Source organism: Strix aluco, chromosome 15 (assembly GCF_031877795.1).
Source record: "Strix aluco isolate bStrAlu1 chromosome 15, bStrAlu1.hap1, whole genome shotgun sequence".
Lineage (NCBI taxonomy): Eukaryota > Metazoa > Chordata > Aves > Strigiformes > Strigidae > Strix > Strix aluco.
This window is the reverse complement of record NC_133945.1, coordinates 17763791-17783614: the sequence shown is the minus strand read 5'-3', so window position 1 is coordinate 17783614 and position 19824 is coordinate 17763791. Positions and strand designations below refer to the sequence as shown.

General features: G+C 41.9%; 2 long non-coding RNA genes across 2 annotated transcripts; both read left to right on the top strand.

Moving 5' to 3' along the window:
- Positions 1 to 1351: 1351 nt before the first annotated feature.
- LOC141930550 (uncharacterized) lies at positions 1352 to 11587 on the top strand. Its single transcript, XR_012625336.1, has 3 exons — positions 1352 to 1405; positions 9281 to 9494; positions 11528 to 11587. It is a non-coding gene; the product is annotated as an uncharacterized LOC141930550 (long non-coding RNA).
- On the top strand, positions 11586 to 16663 carry LOC141930549 (uncharacterized). The gene is made up of 3 exons (XR_012625335.1): positions 11586 to 11648; positions 13671 to 13755; positions 16569 to 16663. It is a non-coding gene; the product is annotated as an uncharacterized LOC141930549 (long non-coding RNA).
- The last annotated feature ends 3161 nt before the right edge of the window (positions 16664 to 19824 follow it).

Below are 19824 nucleotides of genomic sequence, written 5' to 3'. Positions count from 1 at the left end.
AGGCCCCCAGATATTCAGGCTCAGTTTGGGCATTTATGTTGCCTTGAACTCCCTGTGCTTGGTCAGGAAGGGGAGGATGAGCTGAGTCCCTGGGACTCCATCCTGCTCCTCCCCAGGGAGTGCCTGGTGGGAAGGGGTGATGCTGTGCTGGGCATGGAGTGGAGCTGGCAACAGAGCCCAAACGGCACATGTGGCACTGGCATGAGAAACAGCAACAGCCACCGAGTAAAGGTTTAATGGATTTCCTAGAACCCCATGCTTTGTAAGGGCTGGTTGTCAGGATTTGCACTGTAACGACATGGGTTTTCAAAGAAATGAGGACTGGGTTGTATAGCAACGGCTGTCACTTTATTTGGCTGACCTGCCATGCTCCCTCCTTTCAGGGTAACATTAAAATGAATATTGTATAGTGGAGAGTGTGGCATAATTGGCTGCAGACAATGTGCTGTGCTGTTCTGTACAATATTGATTGCTCCTTGTCCAAATATATGTATCTAAAATCAGTCCATTAAGCGGCAGCCCTGTTGGGTGGATGCCAATCTTTTCACACTGCTGTGGCTTTCGCTTCATCTCGGCAGTGCTACAAGCCCCGTACACAATCTGCCGCACCCTGGCATTAAGGGGCACACGGCCACAGAGGGGTCAGCACCCATTGTGGTTCCTCAGCTGCTGCCTTCATGGGTCAGTAAACTTTGCTCTGCTGGGGATCTCCCTCCTTGCACTGATGGTGTCAAATTCACAGCGATGATGTGTGGCACTAGTGCTGCCTGCGCTTCAGGGCTTGCGTGAGGCTGCAGCTATATCCCAAAGGAAAACTGTTCATTTTTTAAGCAGATGAGTTAAGGGGGAAACCCATCATGGCTTGGCAGAACCCAGACAGTAGTCATGCTGATGCAGAGATGAGTCCTGGAGGTTGGCAACACAGACAGGAGTGACGCAGGTGCTGTCGGGGCACGTCTACGTCACAGCACACTGCACAGCCACCTCGAATGGTTTGAGATGGTAAAACCAGTTGTGCAGCTGCTGGGCAGGATTGCTGCAGCTTGGTAATGCCGGAGCTGCTTAATGTGTGAAGCTTCGCTGGCCTGTGAGCTGTCACCCACCTACACATGGCCATGTGCTGTGTCTGCTCCCCTCCCAGCTCCCTGCTGAGTCCGTGGGATTAACAGCAACACAGCTTGCAAAGGCTCATTGGTTGCCACTGTAGTACTTTACCCTTTTTTTTCATTACCTTTTACCTTAAAGGCTCCTAAATCTCTTCATTCAAAGAAGAGTGGTGCTGCTTTTCTCCAGTCTTCTCCAGCCTAACCTAAATCTCTGCTTCTTACTCAGCAGACTGAAACACATTGCAGCCATCTGCAAGCAGAAGTTTTCAGACTGAACACAGAACAGATTACCAGCGCCGGTATGTATAGCGTGGACCAACAGGCACACTCGATGGATGCAGCTTGGGGCTGTTTGAGCTGCTGCAGGGTTTATGGTGTGCTGCAGAGCAGAGGGGCTCAGCTGCAGAGCTTGCTGCACCTGGCAGCACCAGCTTCATGCTGGAAGGCAAAGCCACTCTGCACCTCATGCTGCAGCTATTTGGAACTGAGCTCCACATATTCCTACATCTCACTATATATATATATGTGCACATATATAAATGGGAATCATTCCTCTGTTAAATCGAAGTAAACAATTTCTTTCCTCCTGCAAACAATTAGTGTCCTAGCAGATCCCATAAATTAATCTTCTTTATGATCCAGTTAATTGGTTTCACAAAACCAGTGAGCAGTGAAATCTTCTGACCTATTGATTGATGTATAATGTTGTATCAGTAGATAGAGAATTATAAGAGCCACTGTGTGTTTTGTACTTCTGCTGAATTTGTGCTACAGGGAGCTTTTCCAGGGTTAGTGTCTTAGCCTGTGTGTTGCATGTAAAAACAGTGTGTAAAGGTCTGGGGAGAAGGTCGTCTTCTGTGGAGCTAAAGCTCAAACAGAGATGAACCATCTGTTTTAGAAAGGGAAGAGCAATATGCTGTGATGTGACAGACTGCTAGCTAGAATCAGCAGCTGAACTTCTAAATAATACAGAATTGATGAAGAGGCTTGATTATTGACTCTTGCAGAGCTGTGGGTGGCAGTAGTGGATGTTGGGACAGGGCTTTGGGTTTATTTCACTTGAGGTTTGGCATTTCTTCCATGAGAGGGGACACACGTCCCCCTGGGCTCATTCTGCAGGAAGCAGAGAGGGAGGTACACATCCGGGTTGTTATTCAGCCCACCTTAGATGTTCCTCCCTCTGTAGTTTGAAGGATGCAGTGTGTGGGCTGTGGGAATCTTACACTTCAAATTAATGTTTGATATGTGGTGGGATGCATATGTGCTTAGGTATGTAATCAATTTTTCAACCCCCTGCCTGTGATCTGCTGATGTGAAAAGCTTAGTTATAAACTGTGCTTGTTTTGGCTACAAATAGTACTTCCGGGCTACCCAAAATTATATTTTTTTATACAGCGGTTGGCAATAGCTGAAATTCCTCAAGCTACTTTTTTTCCCAAGACAGTGTGGGGAAGTAGAAAAGGCAGAAAAGGAAAGAGATAGAATAAAATATCCCTGTGGTATTTTTTCTACTGAAAGCCTACCAAAAGTTGCATTGGTATGTTGAGACAAAGGGCTGAGCCCTCTATGTCGTTCAAGGGAATTCTTCTGTATTGCGTTGACCTTTTATTTATTCACTCCCATCTTTTTCCTCATTTCAGTGACGTTCTGTGTGCTGCACGGTGTCACATCAGCCTGTGGGGCTGTGGGGAAGAGTGGGCAGTGCAAGTCTCAGCTCTGGATTTCAGTTCAGATGTTTGAGGCACACAAGTAATGCATGGAGAGAAACCATCAGGGCAAGTGGAAATCTTTTCTCTGTGCTGGGCTCCTCCACAACATCGAAGTGTTGGCTTTGTCCTGCTGTTGGTTTGCTCCTTTGAGGAGCCCGTACACCTGTAACCTCCAACTTCGGGCTCTTCAGCCCCCATTGCAAGATGCTGTTTGCTCATGCCTCTGTTTACTTGCTGTTAGCTCCATGGTGCACATCAGGGAGCTCAGAGCTGGACAAAGCTGGTGGTGGAGGAAGAGAAACAGCTCTTTGGCCTGATTTTTCTCACCCCCTTTTGTGATGGAGCAGACTTTGGGCAGGGAAGTGGTGCATTTCTGTGCTGCTCACATGCCACTACAGCAGGAGGTAGGTGCTCCTCTTTAGCTCCACGACTGTGTTTTGGCTGTTCATCTGGAGAGACTTTCCTTGAAGGGAGGTAGGGGCGGCTCGCTCACCAGGCACATCCCATTCCCAGTTCTTCCTCTCCTTCCTTCCCCCAGTGCTGAGCCATTACATCTCTCCTCACCAGGAGGAGGACTGAGACCAACAAACCCTATGGCCTGTAGCTGAGCATAAGTCTCTCAGCTAGAAATAATGCCTGGGGAGGATTTACCTGAGCTTTGCTAGCTAAAATTTTAAGTTTTGGTGGGGTTAGGGTGCACATATACTGCGTCTGCTCACAAAGTAATGGTGGAGGAGGAAAGAAAAGCCTGATAACTTCTGAAACCCTCTGCAGCCTGGGGGGTGAGCATAGGATCCCACTGCTCCTGGCTAGATGGGCAGTGGCAGGATGGGCAGTGGCAGTGTGATGTTGTCAGAAATGAAATATAAGGAAGAAAACGTTTATTCCCCTTTTTAAATGGCAAAGAACACCTTCTTGCTTTCACATGGTAAGTAATGGATGGAGAAGGTCCTCAGGCACAACATTTTGTGTGTTGAGACAAGTTGCAAAAACTAGAAACTTCTGTGAATTCTGGCCCAGTACAAGGAAAAAAGCTTGAAGGGAGTTAGGAAACCATGTTAATCCTCATCACTCTTTGGCTGATGCACTGTATTGCTGCTGAGACTCAGGCACAGTGCGTTGTGCTGACATGAGCTTCGCTTCACAGGAGCAACAGCACTACTAAACCACCCTCAAAGTAAAGTAGAAAGGAAAGGTAAGCTAGAAGATGTTCATTCTTTTGACTAACATGAGTTTTTGTTAGGGGTGTTTTCAGCTGAGGGTCTTAATTCACCAGGATCCTCATGCACAGGAATGATTTGTGTAGAAAAAGCATCTCTTCCCAATTCCACCCAGTAACTTTCACAACAAAATAAGGCCTGGCTTTTATAAGCTTAAAATGTGGAGAGCATCAAATAGCAAGTCAAACAATAAATAAATACGATGTCATCTAATGAGAAATGAGGGAGAATAAAGCTGAACTCTTCAGAGCTGCACAGTGAAGGGCAAGGGGCTGTGAGCAGTTTGCAGCAAGTGGAATTCTTGTTAGATAGGGAAAATGTCCTCACTGTGAGGGTGGTCAGACATTGTCAAAGGGGCCCAGGGAGGTGGTGCAACCTCTGTCCTTGGAGACACTCAAAGCTTAACTGGCCTCAGCTCTGAGCAACCTGATCTAGCATTGAAGTTGGCCCCACTGTGAGCAGGGGTTGGAGTGGAGACCTCCTGTCAACTTCAACCGTTCTCTGCTTCTGTGATTTACAGGAGCAAATTCTCTGTTAAACTACCATTTTATAGATCTATTTTTATCATGAAAATACATTGCTTCATGAGCAGTGGTATCTCTGAGCATTCATAATTCAGAAAGTTTGTCTTCCAATTACACAACATCATAAGAAGAAAAGTGACTGGTTTGTCAGAACTGCAGAGCTAAAATAAGCTTCAGCAAGCACATTTCCTTGGCATGTAGCTGGTGTCTCTAATTAGAAAAGCTCTGGAGAGTTAGTCAACTTTGGTAGTGAGACCTATTACTTCCTCCTGCAGCATGCGAGATGGCTGAGGCTGAGCATCTCAGAAAAAGGCCTGAAGGATGGGCTTTAGATAACAAATATCTCTTACCTGGGAACTTTGTATATATATATGAATATCCCAAACATTAGATTTGGTGTGCTCCTGTCAAATGGCTGACCTGCAGCAGGGCTGGAATTGACTTAAAGATGTAAATTCTTTTAGTTAATTAAAAAAAAAGGGCTGAAAGTCATAATCTCTGGAAAGCAGTTGCTGCAGAGAGTGGACTAAGTTACTGTACCATCTGTCTGGGTGAAAGAAGTGTCCTCAACAGGCAGGAAGAATAGCAGTTGCTCAGAAGTGCCCAAGTCTGGACAGGTTTCTTGTCTGGGGAAACCATGCCTCCACCCTTACAGATGTATCAGCAGTAGGAGGGGAAGAGGTTGTGATAATTATCTCAAACAAGCCTCTTCTGGGCTAATAACCTCACCTGTGCTACTGAACAGATAGCTTCAATATTTACTGAAATATCAAGGCTGTCTTCTCTTATGCTAATGCTGTCCAGAGAAGGGGGAGCAACTAATCAGAGTTACAGCAATTAGTCAGGTTTCCCTTTACACATGAGTTTAATTATTTTGCAGTTCACTCCATGTTCTTGTTAGCCATGGTCATGTTTATTCTGGGAGGCTTTCCGGCCTGAGGTGGTACAAGGGTTTTAATTTCAGGCAGGAGGCTACCAAGTTGGGTGTTTCTCCTGGACTCTAAATTTCAATAGTTTCTGTGAAGCCCTGGTTAGCTTTATCTGATTTTATCAGTCCAGGTTCTTTTTCTGAGGCATCTACTACATATGACAGTTTTGGTGTGGGTACTGATGCACTAGAGTCAACTGATGAATGCCATTGGACAAAAATAGCTTGCATTTATTAGTGATTTGAACTAAACTGCTTGATTTAAAAGCAAATGCCTTATCTGACTTGGCCAGCATGCTTCACTTTATCTTCTTCCCAGCAAAACTTCTAAACCTCACTCCAGCTGAGCAGTTCATGAGCTGAAGATATATGAATGCATCGGTAAGGCAGACGACTGGTGAAGGAAGGGCTGAGTGCATTGTTGCTGCAATGTCTCTCATTCGGGTTCTGGGAAAGCTCAGCTTTTTCTGTGCCATGTTCAACATGTGCTGATGTACCTCCGCTGGCACAATGGTGCTGTTCTCTAGGACTTCAAAACACCTTCCTGGTGTGGTGGGCAGCTCTCTTTCACTCAACCATTTAGCAGATTAACATTTGCTTAGACCTCATGCTTACTTAAGGACTTACTGAGTTATTAGTGAAAACCTTGGCAGGACTCTCAGGCTTCAGGCAGCTGACAGTTTGCACTCTGATGGATGCTCTTCTGCCCAGTTACACCTGGATAGAGCCAATGCTAACTTTCATTTTAATACTTGCAGTTACTTACACATCTTCTTAATAACAGATTCTCACATCTGGATTGACAAAAATGTGCACCTTACCCATCTCAAGCTTTGCAAATAATATAAAAAGCGATGCTGTAGGATTTTTTTCCTCTACTGTCAATCTACCTATTTCCTTTGAAAGCTACAAGAAATATTTTTATTGTTGCAGGCAAACTGCCTGGGAATGTGCAATTGATTATTCAAACCTCATGGTGCTGCTGCAGATTTGTGTGGCTGTGGCTGTCTTTGATTCCCTGATAGCCTGTCTCATGCTTCTGTCCCCAAATGCAACTGATAGCATTAAGTCATGTGGTTAATCAAGTGAAAGAAATTGCTTCTCTTTATCCAAAGACCTGATGACTTTGTCTGACAGGGAGGGTCTGTAACAGAATGAGACAAGGAGAACTAGATGAGGTAAGAAACATCCACAGAATTCAATATGCAGTGGAGTAGGAGCACTTTTAAGGGCTTCAAATTTGGAATAGAAAACAATACTGAATAATCTATTGTCAAAACCAGTCCTCTGGCTGGTACTTTATTATTTCCTTCTTCTATATTAAGAAGCCAAAAATCAAGAATACATTAAGTCCAGATAATACACAAAATTGTTAATTTAAATGTGGAGAGTGAGCTCAGCTTGTCAGCAGGCTGTTCAGGCACTTGAGTACAGCACAGAGCACAGTAACTCCATAGAGGAGGCAGCTGGCAAAGATGGGTGCAAAGTCCCACATTATCTATGTGTGTATGGGCTATCGCGTATTATTTCCATCAGTGATAATGAGGAATTAAAACATAATTCCCTACTTCATGAAAAGAAAGGTCTTCACAGGGTTGAGTACACCCAGGTAATGGTTATCCTTGTAAAATTAACTTAATTACAGGAGGCTCAGGAGGGAGTATAATCCCTCTTCCTTTTCTTGCTACCCCATTATAACAATGATCTGTGCAAAACCAATTTGGCTATTATATCATTCTCACTCAAATAAACCAAAACCATTTGCAAGTATCCTTGTAGGATTTGCTGCAAGCAGACACTGGAGTGTTGCATGGCTTCCAGTGCTGTTGAGTTTAATTTGCACCTTCCCTGTTACCTGCCTACTTTGCCACATGGAGCTATTCTCTCTGTTACACGGTATTTCTGCGTTACTGGAGAACGGCAGCAGGCAGAACAGGACATGCTCCTTCCAAGGAGGCAATGACAGTGTGCTTTTCTAATTCTTGAAGAGATGGTCTCTTACAAAGCCTTACATGGATGGCATATGAAACTGTGCCATACGAGACAAGGCCACAGACTGATCTCTGCTGTGCTCTCATGAATTTATAACAACTCTGCTACAGTGAAATTGTTCTAAGGTTTTGCTGGCAAGGATGCAATAGAAATCTCTCCCACTGGGAGCGTAAGCACTGCACAGGAGTTTGCCTCCTGTGCTGGTGTTATTGAAGTTTGGCTGTCTTGCAAAGGTCTGTTGGTTTTCTCAGAGTTGCAGGCGAATAAAAAAGATAAGGAATAAGGTATTTTCAACAGATGGTGGGGTTCTTTAGAGCACTAAGTGCCCCAGGGAAGTGGAGAAATAGAAATTGTATTACTTTTATGCATGCTGCACCACAGAAGGTATAAAAACATACAAGTGTTTTACATGCCCATGTTCATCTTTTGCTTTAGACTTTGGTGAACAATAATTTTAGTACTAAAAGTTAAAGAAGATTGTGTGGAATAAGGGGTTGCAGGCTAAATGTGGACTAAAATATTGAAAAATGAGCGTTTTATGGGAAACTGCATAACATTTTTTCTGGCAGATGTTTACACATCTTCCTCTCCATTTAGACAAGATCTTACTGGCAATCAGGTAGTAAAGCCATTGTATGTAAGTCTAGAGTAACCAGCAGAGCAATTGTAAAAGAAGCCATCATTTTAGGGATGATCTAGTTAGTTAAAATTGATTGTATAACTCCCTTGTGTCAAGGAAACACAAGCTTTTACTTCTTGAAAAGAATATATCCTGCTAGACAAAAGAGTGCAGAAAATGCTCTATTGTTGAGACACCTGTGAAATTATTAGATTTGAATATCTGAAGCCTTGAACTGCAAGTTGTAGGTTCAGCTGCTGAAGGGGTAGAAACAAGAGCCGTGAATGCTTTCAGCAACACAGTACCACACTGCTGTGCAGCAGGTCTCCAGCTTTGTCACGTATGTGCACACCTCTGATAACAAAGCTGATGAAGGTCTCTGAGAAATCCCAAAATTTAGAGTAAGCTGGGCTCCTTGGTCACATCCTCACCTTGGTCCTGGCTAGGATGGTTTAGAGCATCTCAGCAGGTTGCTGTTTGGTTGTTGAATGCTTCTTAAAGCCAAAAGAAATGAGTCTGAATTTATCATAGTGCATGACATTGACAGCAGTTAGAGCTGCCGAGTGCTGTGGGTGTCATGCAGGATGTTATGCCAGCATCCTGGAATTTATTATCCACATTTTGTCACATGTTAGAAGCCAACTGAAGATGAGCTGGCACCATGTGAAATGGCCAGGTAATCCATTTAGAATATATTTAAGCTGTTGTGGGATTTATCTTTTGTTGTCTGGGCTGAACACCATACTCTGAGTTTATAACAGGTCTAGCTCATTTAGCAAGAGATTGGGTATCATCTGCACTCTGTACTGTGTCATGTTCTCCTCAAAGGACTACCATCCACATTACTTGACAAGCTGCATTTCACTTTCCATTGCATTTGTTTTCTAACAAATTTATTTTGTTTTGCTCAAGATAAGTCCATGCTAAAAAGAATTGATTTGGAGTTTCTCAAAGTCAAGTGCTACTTGCATCCATTGATGTTTCAGGCTCATCTTTCTCATCTGCTGTAATTACTACAGAAAGCAGGATGTCATAATGGTCAACATCAGGATTAATAAAATCCAAATCCAAACCCAAACACTAAAGGACGTTGCAGCAGTCTTCGTCTAGAAATGTGATAGGTCCTTATGAAGAATTTCCCTTCTCGTTTGTAAATGCTGACTTTCTTCTTTCTTCTTGCAGTTTCTCACTCCATGTTCATGGTGGTTTTCCATCCCCTGGTGATGAGCCAAGGCACAGGAAATCCAGCTAGCTGCTGTGTCCCATGCAGTCCCTCCCCAGATCATTCCTCCCAGGCAGACTGGGAATCATCTTGATGCTGGGATTGTTACTGTTTTCCTGATGGTTGGGGCCTTTTATACCTTTTCATTGCCAGTTTTGTTCAACTGCTAAAATGGTAAGATTCAAGCAATTGTGCTGTTACATTTTTTTTTTTTTGGAGTGCTCTCTTGCTCCTGGGCTATTCCTCATTTATTTCTCTGGACTATATTCAACACTCAAGGTGAATGTCTTATTTGCCCTGAATGCAGGTGGTTTAAGAGACACTCTCTGGGCTCTGCTCATTCCTTCCCTGATGGACTGATCAAAGACTTTTCATTTCTGGTATGAGTCCAGTACTATCAACCACAAGTGCTCTGACCATGGAGAACATAAAAGTGACTGTAGGAATAGCTGGCTGCTGTGGTGTGACTGCAATCCACTTTGTCATCCCCCTTTTGCTGGCTTACTTCAGCCAAAAAAGCACCCAGGAGAAGTCTGGTGTTTATGTAAAGCGTGCCTCACCATTCCAGCACAACCTCTGGGTAATGCTGGACATCATTTTTGCATTATTTGCTATAAACATTGTATCTAAAACACCTTACTGAGTAAATGGATGGTCATATTATATAATTTATGCATAAAGAAAGTAGTTATTGTAAATGCCCAGGAAAAAAACATCATTTTTTGCTAAAAATAGAAGTGTGACACCTCATGACTTATTAACTGGGTCTTGTTCAGGATATGTTACATTGACTTCCAATGTGTTGCATATTATTTTTAAGTCATAACCTATTTTTGGTCTTAGAGTTTTGCAAGCAGAAGGATATGTTGCACCATATCCATTCAGTAAATATTTTAGTAATAACAAAAAATATGTTGTAATCAACTGGTTAGGAATTTCCTTCAGAGAACATGACCTGCTTGTCAGCTTGCTACTGACTGTCCCCCCAGTTTGTGGGAATGTAGGGATAATTTGAGGAAATTTCCAAATAAAGTATTTTTGACATCTAGGTAATTGGATATTATCAATGTTAATCTGATCTATTGAGGATAAATAAATATACTATGCTGACAAGTTATCCTACATAAAATCACAGATACATCTACTGGCTGTTTGGTGACTAAGTGGGCTTTCTGTCCTCTGTCCAAAGAAAGCCCCAGATAATTTCTTTCTCCTGAATCTTCTTTCCACCACTGTTTTCCATCCATTTTATCTATTAACGTAACTAAAGTGAAGTTCAGTCTAAGCTTCTACAATGGCTCATCATACTAGCAAATCTTTTACTGATGGTATTGTCATATTAGTTATACTGTCCTTGAATCTCTAAAGATTATCTGATAGTATTTCTTTTATTACATAATATACTCAAGCTGTGTAAGGCGGATATGATTAAGCCTGTATGCTAGGCAATTTGTCTTCTGCGGGTTGCATGTAACAAGCATGCAGTAAACTGCTAAACCAGCATGAGTCACAAGGAAAATATAATTTAAGAGAAGGGATAAGGGATGAGCGTGTGCAATACACCTGCAAGCAGAGAGGAGGGGACCTCTCCAGGTCAGCTCCTTGTTCTTTGAGCAAAGCAATGGCTGCTTGCTCTGGCAGACTTTGAGGTTATCTCTTCAAGGAAGGGTGCTTTTCCAAAGTAGTCAACTCCTTTCTCTGCCGGTATTCATCATTCCAGTCAAACTATTCTTGCTCTTGAGCTCTGTTCCTGGCTTGCTGTTACTGCGCTGCTGCTGGGTGTCAGCGGCCCTCCAGGTTAGGAGTGAGAACAGTCTGGTTGTAACCTTTGCTTTTCTTTAACATATACTGATGCCAGATACACAACAAAAATTTCCAAAGGGTTTTAGCCAAAACACCAGCCTGAGGACTCCCCTCAGCTCCCATAACAGTTTCCCATGTTGAAGTTTGGGATGCTTGAGGATGACTGCATGGCCACTGGTGTAGCAAAAAAGCATCAGGATGAGTGAAGAATTAGTAATAAACTGTTCCAGGAGTGGTGGAATTAGTGAACTCTGTTGTGTCTGGATTTATTTATTTATCCCTACATCCTTGCAGTATTCCTTATTTATGTATTGATGTTTCTTTGACCCCTCCATGCAATACCTCCAAGACCTCTGTATATCTTCATGTATCTGTCTATATTCCCTCTCTCTCCCCATGCCCAGCCACACAACTTTATATCCACCAAGCATTTCTGTGACTGGATCTCACACTGCATTACTACTGCCTCGCAAAGTGAGGGCATTTGTTTGAGTCCTTCCTGGCCAGAGATTGTTCACAAAACAGGTATGACTTTAACATCTCTGAAACCACTATGTCTTCATTAATTTAAGTTAAAATGGGCCAGCAGGCTCAAAACTTATTAGTGTGGACAAACCGGCAGGCAGCCGAAGTACATTGACTTCAGTGTCTTGGGAAATGAGGCTAAAATAATAGTATATTTATTTCTGGAAGAATGAAATTGGGTTTGATCTACCAATCTCTTTAGCTAATAAGGGTAATGGAAATGAGATTACACTGGCTGATTTATTATTCCTAGTGGATATTAATTATTGGGTTTTTCTTTTGAGTAATAAAGAGTTTTTCCTGCTTTAAGTGAGTGCACTAGATCTCATTAATCTGAACTTTAAAAAATATATTCTTAACCTGAACACCCCAAGAAAATGCTAGTTTTCCTTGTAGCTGTTCATTTGCAATGTAAGATCACGAAGCTAATCTTACAAAGACTTCTTTGAAGCTTTCCATGTTTCTGTGAATGTGTTAGTCCTATTTATGCCTTGGCTGTTTATTTGCATTTTGGTTCTGCCTTCCTCCGTTTCTATCCTTTACAGATCTGGAGTCCTTAGCAGAATCAGTCATGGCTAATTTTAAGCACACAGATACAAAATGAAAACTGGATTTTTTTTTTTTTTTAATCTGGAAACTTCAGTTTCCTTAAGAGACACCTTAAAAGGGAGACATAGATAGTTGTGATGATTTTAGGTGGTAGCCCAGGTTCTTGCTCCAAGTGAGCACTGTGGAGGCCGTTTTCTGCTATGGAAGAGCTAGCTGAGCCAGAAAGCTGCTATGGGTTACTGCTGACATAAGTGCAGTCCGACAGCAGCAGGATGATGGCTTTTAAAAATAGGACTTCTTGCCATTTTGTATTCTTGTCAGTGTGTCACAAATGTCGTAAGGTCAGATTTGTTTTTCCTACCATTTTTTTCTCTGGTTATTGCCTTCATCAAAGGAATAAATTAATTTTGTTGGTGTAGGATTTTGTCCTTGCAATGACAGGAAAAGGAATAAAATGTCTTGACTTTTTTTCAGTGCCCGTGGCTCCCTTAGGACAGCAGATTTGCATTCATACCTCAGCGTTTACAATGTGAATTATGGGGCTGGGGCTGAGCTCTGCAGAGCGTGGTGCTGAGTTTCTAATGCTCCTGTGATGAGGCATTTGACCTTTCCAAGGATAGAAGTGTCAGCTGCCCACAGCACTGCAGGACTGGACACAGGACTTGCAGCTTCCCACCCTTCCCTTCACAGAGCACAGGCATCTCATGCTCAGGCTGCTGAGGTCCCCGTGACTGACCTACTCTGGGTGTTCTTGTCCATGGGTTTCAGCACGGCAACAAAGTGGGTATTCAACAGCTCATAAAGATTATTTTCACAAAAACTAAAGCCAAACAAATCCTCTTCCCATGACACTCAGCCATGCTGTGAAGCTATGTAAGCAGAAAACAGGGAGGCAGAGAAGAGCAGAGTTTGGCTTGGCCAAACCAGTTGACTGGATTATTCAAGTGCCACTTGTCAGCCTGCTCAGCTGTCCCAAAATCTGATCACTGAAGTCTGTTGTACATAATCTCTCTGGAGTACGTGTCAGAGGGCTATGGCGAGCCTGTGGGAATGCTCCAGTGAAATTAAGCTGGCTCTACAGGTTTCAGTCAAAGCCAAGGCTATGCTTGAATTAGAAATGTGCAAGTTCCCTGTTTTAAGGCTGATTCTTACAATAACACATTCTTCTGTGATAGAGAACTTCACATGCTGGGTTCAGGGGGTTATATAGCCCAACTAGCTAGTGATGCAAAGATGCACTGTACAGGAGTTCTGTCACATTATGGACATCAGGGTTTTGGTCCTCATATTGAACAAATATTTTGATTATCTAAAATGGAGTCACAACAATGTCCAGTTCTTCAGCAAAACCGGTGGTCCCATGGACAATTCTGCCTTGTGTTCTGCTGCTTTGTGTGAAGTTCATGTTCCCACCCTTTCACTGTGACTAATTGTAAGATTTAACTTAACTGTAAGAATTATTTTTAAAAACAGTTTCTTCAGAGACTTCTACAGAGTCATTCTTGAACCTGAGGAGTACCTGCAACAAATGGTTGATGCAGAGCCCTGTCTTGAAATTGTGAGTCAAAGAAATTAAGCCATTGTAAGAGAGATTGTTTAATTTTCTCCTGTGAGTCACCAAAGGTAATATAAGTATTAGTCTCCAGCCTACAGGTATGTCATTCACTTTACAGAAGGTAGAAACTGTCTTCAGGTTAACGAAGTGACTGATATAAACAAAACAGATTCCTGAAGAGGCATTTGCAGGATTATGCAAAGATTTGGGCTGGAGCTGAATATATGTAAAATGATCTGTACAAGCAGGTCTGCTCAGTAGTGAGCTCCGGATGCCATTGCCCGTGCTACTGCTTTCCTTAGGTGCTCAGACCCCTGTTCAGAAAAATAAATGTTTATTTAAATCCAGTTTAATCGGGAAACTACTGGTGTGCATATTTAGCTTTAAGGATATGTTTTAGAAAACATTCATTTTAATGGGACTGAAATATGTGCTTAATTTTAAACACACTTTTAAATACTTTCTGAAACAGTGAGATCTTACTGTTTTAAAGCCTTCATGTGAGCTCAAGGCCACCTTATAACAGTGTTGCAGAAACAGTCACATTTATGCTTGGAAATACAGACTTCATTTGCTGCCATTGCTGCATGATCCTTGGTTGAAAATTGTGATCATGGGTCTTGGGATGAGTGCTTAATTTTAACCTTGATGGACTCTTGCTGATTACACAGTAACTTGTAATTTATTAATTAAAAGTAAATGGTGGGCTCCCTTCTATTTTGATCAACCTAATAGCTTTCACAGCAAGAACTGAATTTGACCAGAGACATCATTACAACTTTTAATATAATGATCTGGAAGCCTATTGAGTACATCACTTGAAACACTTTTACTTATTAGACAGCTAATCTGCATGAGTAACCGCTTGGCAGCTGAACAGAAACCACAGAAGCCACTGATTTCGTGAATTTATCTTAAATCTTCTAGTCATGTATGAGAAGCTCTATCAGTCATCTTTTGGCTTTAACTAGATGTGTTTTCAGCAGAGAAGATGTGAAGGACAAGGGGCTTTGACCTCCTATAAACCTGTGAGCAAAGTGCCAGACAGCAAAATATAAACCTAGGACTAAAGCAGTTTGATTATAGATGCACTGAGTGATTTGGAAAGATAAACTTTGCATGACCCTGGGAAGAGGAATGTTGCTGAATGCTCAGTATTTCAAGCGAAGCCACTGGAGCATTTGGTATTTCAAACAAAATGCTGTCTCTTTAGGGCTAAATGCAAATTTATATCCCTTTTGTGAAGTCTGAACATACAGGTGAATATCATCTGCACCTCCTTTTTGGAGGCATCTGGCTATTTAATGCAGTAGTACACTGTGACTGTTGTATTATTGCTGATTATGGCATCAGAGGGGGGATTGTGTTTGGGTACTTTTAAAACTCAGGGTTTCCCACGCTGGAATGGATTACTGTGGCTGTACCTGAAGTCAGGTGAATATTTGGCCAGCTGCACCAGAAAAACCTGCTGTTAATGTTTCAGACAAGATCAGCTGAAAGCACCAAAGAACAACGAACAGTGGGGAGACTCATGAATAATGTAATATTTTCCTTCTGCATCTCCCTGTCTACTTTCCATTCCCCATTCACCTTCTTTGGAGAAATGCAAATCCACATTTTGAGAATGTTGCAAGTAAGATACTGTCTTATCATTCCACCTTAAAAACTGGTAAAGAATATGGAAGCAGATCACAGATATTAAATGCTTTCATACTTGGAATTCTTGTGTATTTCTGTAGAGTAAATGATGATATTCATTACTTTTTGTAGAAGTCTGGGAATTTTGTATCATCTCAGGTTAACCCTTCTCAGCACAGTTCATCTCCGGTCCTCAACACTGACACATAAGATATCGCTGTTTATTACATTAAAAATAGCTTTATGAGAAAAGACATTAAGTAAATTTTGATGCAGCGTTTCTGTTAATAACTGAGCTTTTATGTGGATAATAGCCTAAAAGTGCACCTGTGTAATTTTAATCAACTTTGCAAATGTCTGAAATTCAGGTGGTATTTTAAAAAGCATGATTCCAGGAGATCTGAACTGTGGGCAAAACCTGTTTTTCCCCAAAATATAAGTACTATGTCTCATAATACCCAGAATTGTTAAAAAAGACTGAACCAAACAATTCTATGTATTGTATTTAGCTCTGGCACCTGAGGAAAAATTCTTTTCATGTACTCTGGAAAAATAATGTGCTTGTTTTTTCCCTAAACAAGTTATATATCTTCATTCTTTTGTATGCTTGCTATGAACTTAAGCTGTTTTGAGCGTATTCTCACAGAGGACTCTCACCTTGATTGCTTCATGTGAATTAAAGAATTTAGAGTTTTGCTTATTTTTATAGTTCAGGCTTATGAACCTGGTCTTGTCTATCCAGCAAGGCAAAAAATGTGATTTTTCTACAGCCAAACTCTGTGGCCATAGGACCACTGGGCAATTTTCTGTGCAGAACATCCCTGCACAGAAGAGCTACCGAAGGCTGTTCCCTGGAATAGAAAGACTTCATTCTCAGCTCTTAAGCTCTCATTTCATGCAGATGTAATTGCACTGGTATCAAGGTAATAGTTTCTGACTTGTCCCAAGGTGCTGGGGAAATCCAGCCTTTCAGTTTAAGTTAGAGAAGACAAAGGGAAAACCCCATGCTGGATACCTTCAACTGCAGTGAGCAGTACACAAAACTTTGCTGTACTGCTGCTTTTGATGCTGGATGACAGAAGATGTCTTCAGAGGGGATTCGGTAAGAGAATAGGGACTCCAGACTCAAAGGTGAAGTATCTCTGAGTCACTTGTGTATGTTTTTGTCTCCTAACAAGTGGTGTGGTAAACCAGTCCTGGATATTCACCGACTTGCTGAACTGATGTAAAGGTCATGGCTGTGGCTGCAGCTCAGGCAGAGGGACCCCAGGTAAGTGAGGCATACTGGTAGCATGAGACATAAGTCTGCTGGACTCAGTAGACACTTTGCCATGTCTAAGAAAGGTGCAGGGGAGGGTAGAGAGCCTGCACTAACTTTCATGCTGTTGAATCATACTGGAAGGGAGCTACTTTAGGGTAAGTGCCCTGTAAGCACAGCAGTGTGTTATAACTGTACTGTGAGCTCACCTTGCTGTCCTGGATTTACCTGACTCTAGTTTCCATGAGCTTTGAATGTGTCAGTTGAGTTGCTCTTGATTTTTTCTAATCACCTTCAGGCCGTTAAAGAGATTCCCCATGTGGCTGGGGTAAATGCCAAGCTGTAGGCAGCAGTAGTTTATAATCTTTTCAAGAACATTGGCACCAATCTCTAAAATATCAGTAAGTTATGTCAAGAGCAATTTTTTGGAACTGGAGACAATCCCTGTACAGAGATTACACACACCACGTAGTGATTTTGCTGCTGCTGTTGCAGCCTTTCTATTTTTAGTTAATAAAGTCCCTGAGGATGCAAGCAAGGGTTTTCCTCATTTATCACCTTCAGAAAAGACATTAAATGGTTATTCTTTTGCTTGCATACGATCAAAGAGTCTTTCACAGAGGTGTGATTTCAGATCATGTGTTCAGAGTTTCATCAAGGCTGCTGCTCTACTGGCCCACATAAAGGTAACTACTCAACGTACTTGCTTACACTCCATGCTCTTCGGAGAAGGTGCAATAATAAAAATAACCAAAACAAATAACCAAAAATGTTTTTTGCTCTTCCTTTGTTTCAAGATAGTACATGCTTTAGGTGATATTTGTGCATGTCTATAAGGGACCAACTCAATGAGCTACCACCATCTGCTGCTGCAGATGAGCTGTAGAGCTTATGTGTGTTTAACTGATGTTTTTTTTAAGTCCCATCAATGTGTCAATTATTTTAGCTTTGTTTAAAAGTTCCTTGTCAATACAAAAACGACTTTTATAGACTACAGCATGAACAAAGATGTAATTTTTATGTTAAAATTCTCAAGGTCATTGGGATCTTCAAGAAGAAAGAGCAGAACATCTCCAAAGTCACTGGTGAAGGTTACATCCTGGGAACAAGTATTGGAAGCTGCTCACTGCCAGGGCTCTTGGAAGTGATATACAGTAGAAAGTCCTTTACAGCACAAACACTTTACCCACAAAATTAAGGATCTTGTTTCAACCATAGTTTCATTCCTATATATTGATTGTTCCTTTCCATTGATTCCTCTATTTAATTATGAAGTTTTTCTTGCTTCTGTTCAGTCTGCAATTTACCTGTCTTCATAGAGAGCATTAAGCCAGGAACCTGCAGTTTCTGGTGTCAGGATGGTAATCCACAGGAGGAAAAGACTGTTAGGTTATTCAGGATATCTTCCCAAAATGTGCTTGAAATCTACTTCCCTTCTCCCTTAGGAGTTACCTGTAGTGAGCTGGGATAAGGTATGCCGTAATATATGTGAGAACCTGTTCCATGAGCAACTGTTGCAATGTTCATGATGAATAAGTCACAGTAAGAAAAAATTACTGTGCATTTGGGAGAGATGCACATATTTCCACTGATTTTTGCTTAATGACTGTGCCCTTTTCTGACTAGCACTCCCCAGATTTTAATGAAATAGCATGGCTTTACCACAGACACTTTTCCTCAGCAGTAAACAAAAGAGCATTGATGGAAACAAATTAATAGACAATGTCGGCCTCAGAGCAAAATCTCTGAAAACAGAAGGTAGGACACGGACTGTGACTCTGCATTGTCAGATCACTGCAGAAAACAGATATGCAGATGTTGATGTTCTCTCAGAAGATATTAGAAAACAAGAGGCAAAGGTATCCTAGAGGATTAAGAACAATTGTCATAGCTATATCAGGGCATGCAACATAGCTGTGAGTCTCAAGAGAGTCCAGCCCATCTGCTGTAAATGTGCAGCCGTCAGGAAGATGACAGGTAACATATGAACCAGGCCTTGCAATATGTCCCTGTGGATGTTAATGACAAATCAATCCAGATCTCTTGAGCTTTAGGATGTTTTTTCTTTTGCTCCATTTCAAGTGAAAAAGATAATTCTCATGCAAAAACCATGTGTCATAAAATTTTAATTGTTAAGTAAGTCCTGATAGGAAACATTTACTTGCACTGTTTTTCTTTGTTAATAAGGTGCACTGCCCAGTCAAGCCTGTGATCCTATACCTTAGGGCAGTGGTATCTTGACACACTGTGCAAGACAGATCCATTCCCCAGGGATCTTTCACCGGAAAAACAAAACAGAGCAAAACCAGGAAAAACAAAATGACTTACCCAAGGTCATGAAGGTCTGCTGTAAACCCAGGAGTAGAGTTCAGATACTTTAATTCATGTAACAACTCCCAACCACAGGATGTACCAACCTCCAGTAACATTTAGAAGTGAGGGTCTTTTGATCTCTCAGATGTGCTGTTTATTTTTGGGGGAACTTTTCTCGTAGCTGGGGTGTGGGAAGACCTAGAACATTGTGAGCAGTTTGTAAGAGCAGCTAAAGCATGTAAATAGGCTCAGACTATTGTGGCTGCTCTCTTCTTGTGGAATCCAACAAAAAGATGCTGCAAACATTTGCATATTGAGACAAGATACATGGTATCAGCTGCCCTCTTCTAGCCAAAAGATAGAAGAGTTAGAAGATGGCAGGTTTTCTCCAAATACTTCAAAATATGCCATCAATACTTCAGTTCACAAAGCTTTAGATTGGGTTTAGGTAGTGTTTTCAAACATCCTATGAAAATCAGACATCTGCTATTACTGGCTCTCAGAAGTTTGAGTCCAGGTTGTGTAGGTGAAACTGGTAGCTGCATGGTCAGTACACTCACATAACGCACAGATTCTCTGGATCACTTTTGAAACGGGTTTAACCATTGCCAGCCTTTCATCTCCCCCCTTGCTCAGTGGTGGTGTCTTCTGCCTCTAATAGCTCTCTGGAGATGAGTTTACAGATGTGCCATCAAATAGCGTTCACATGAATGACTGGATCAGTGTGTACTCAGCACGATGTAGAGGAGGGTAATGGTATAATAATGCAGTGCAGCTGGAAGAGTGCAATGAGAGTCAGGGGTTATGATGCAGCCCTGGTCTAAGACCTCAGCGAGAATGGTGATTTGAGTTTTTCAGGAGGT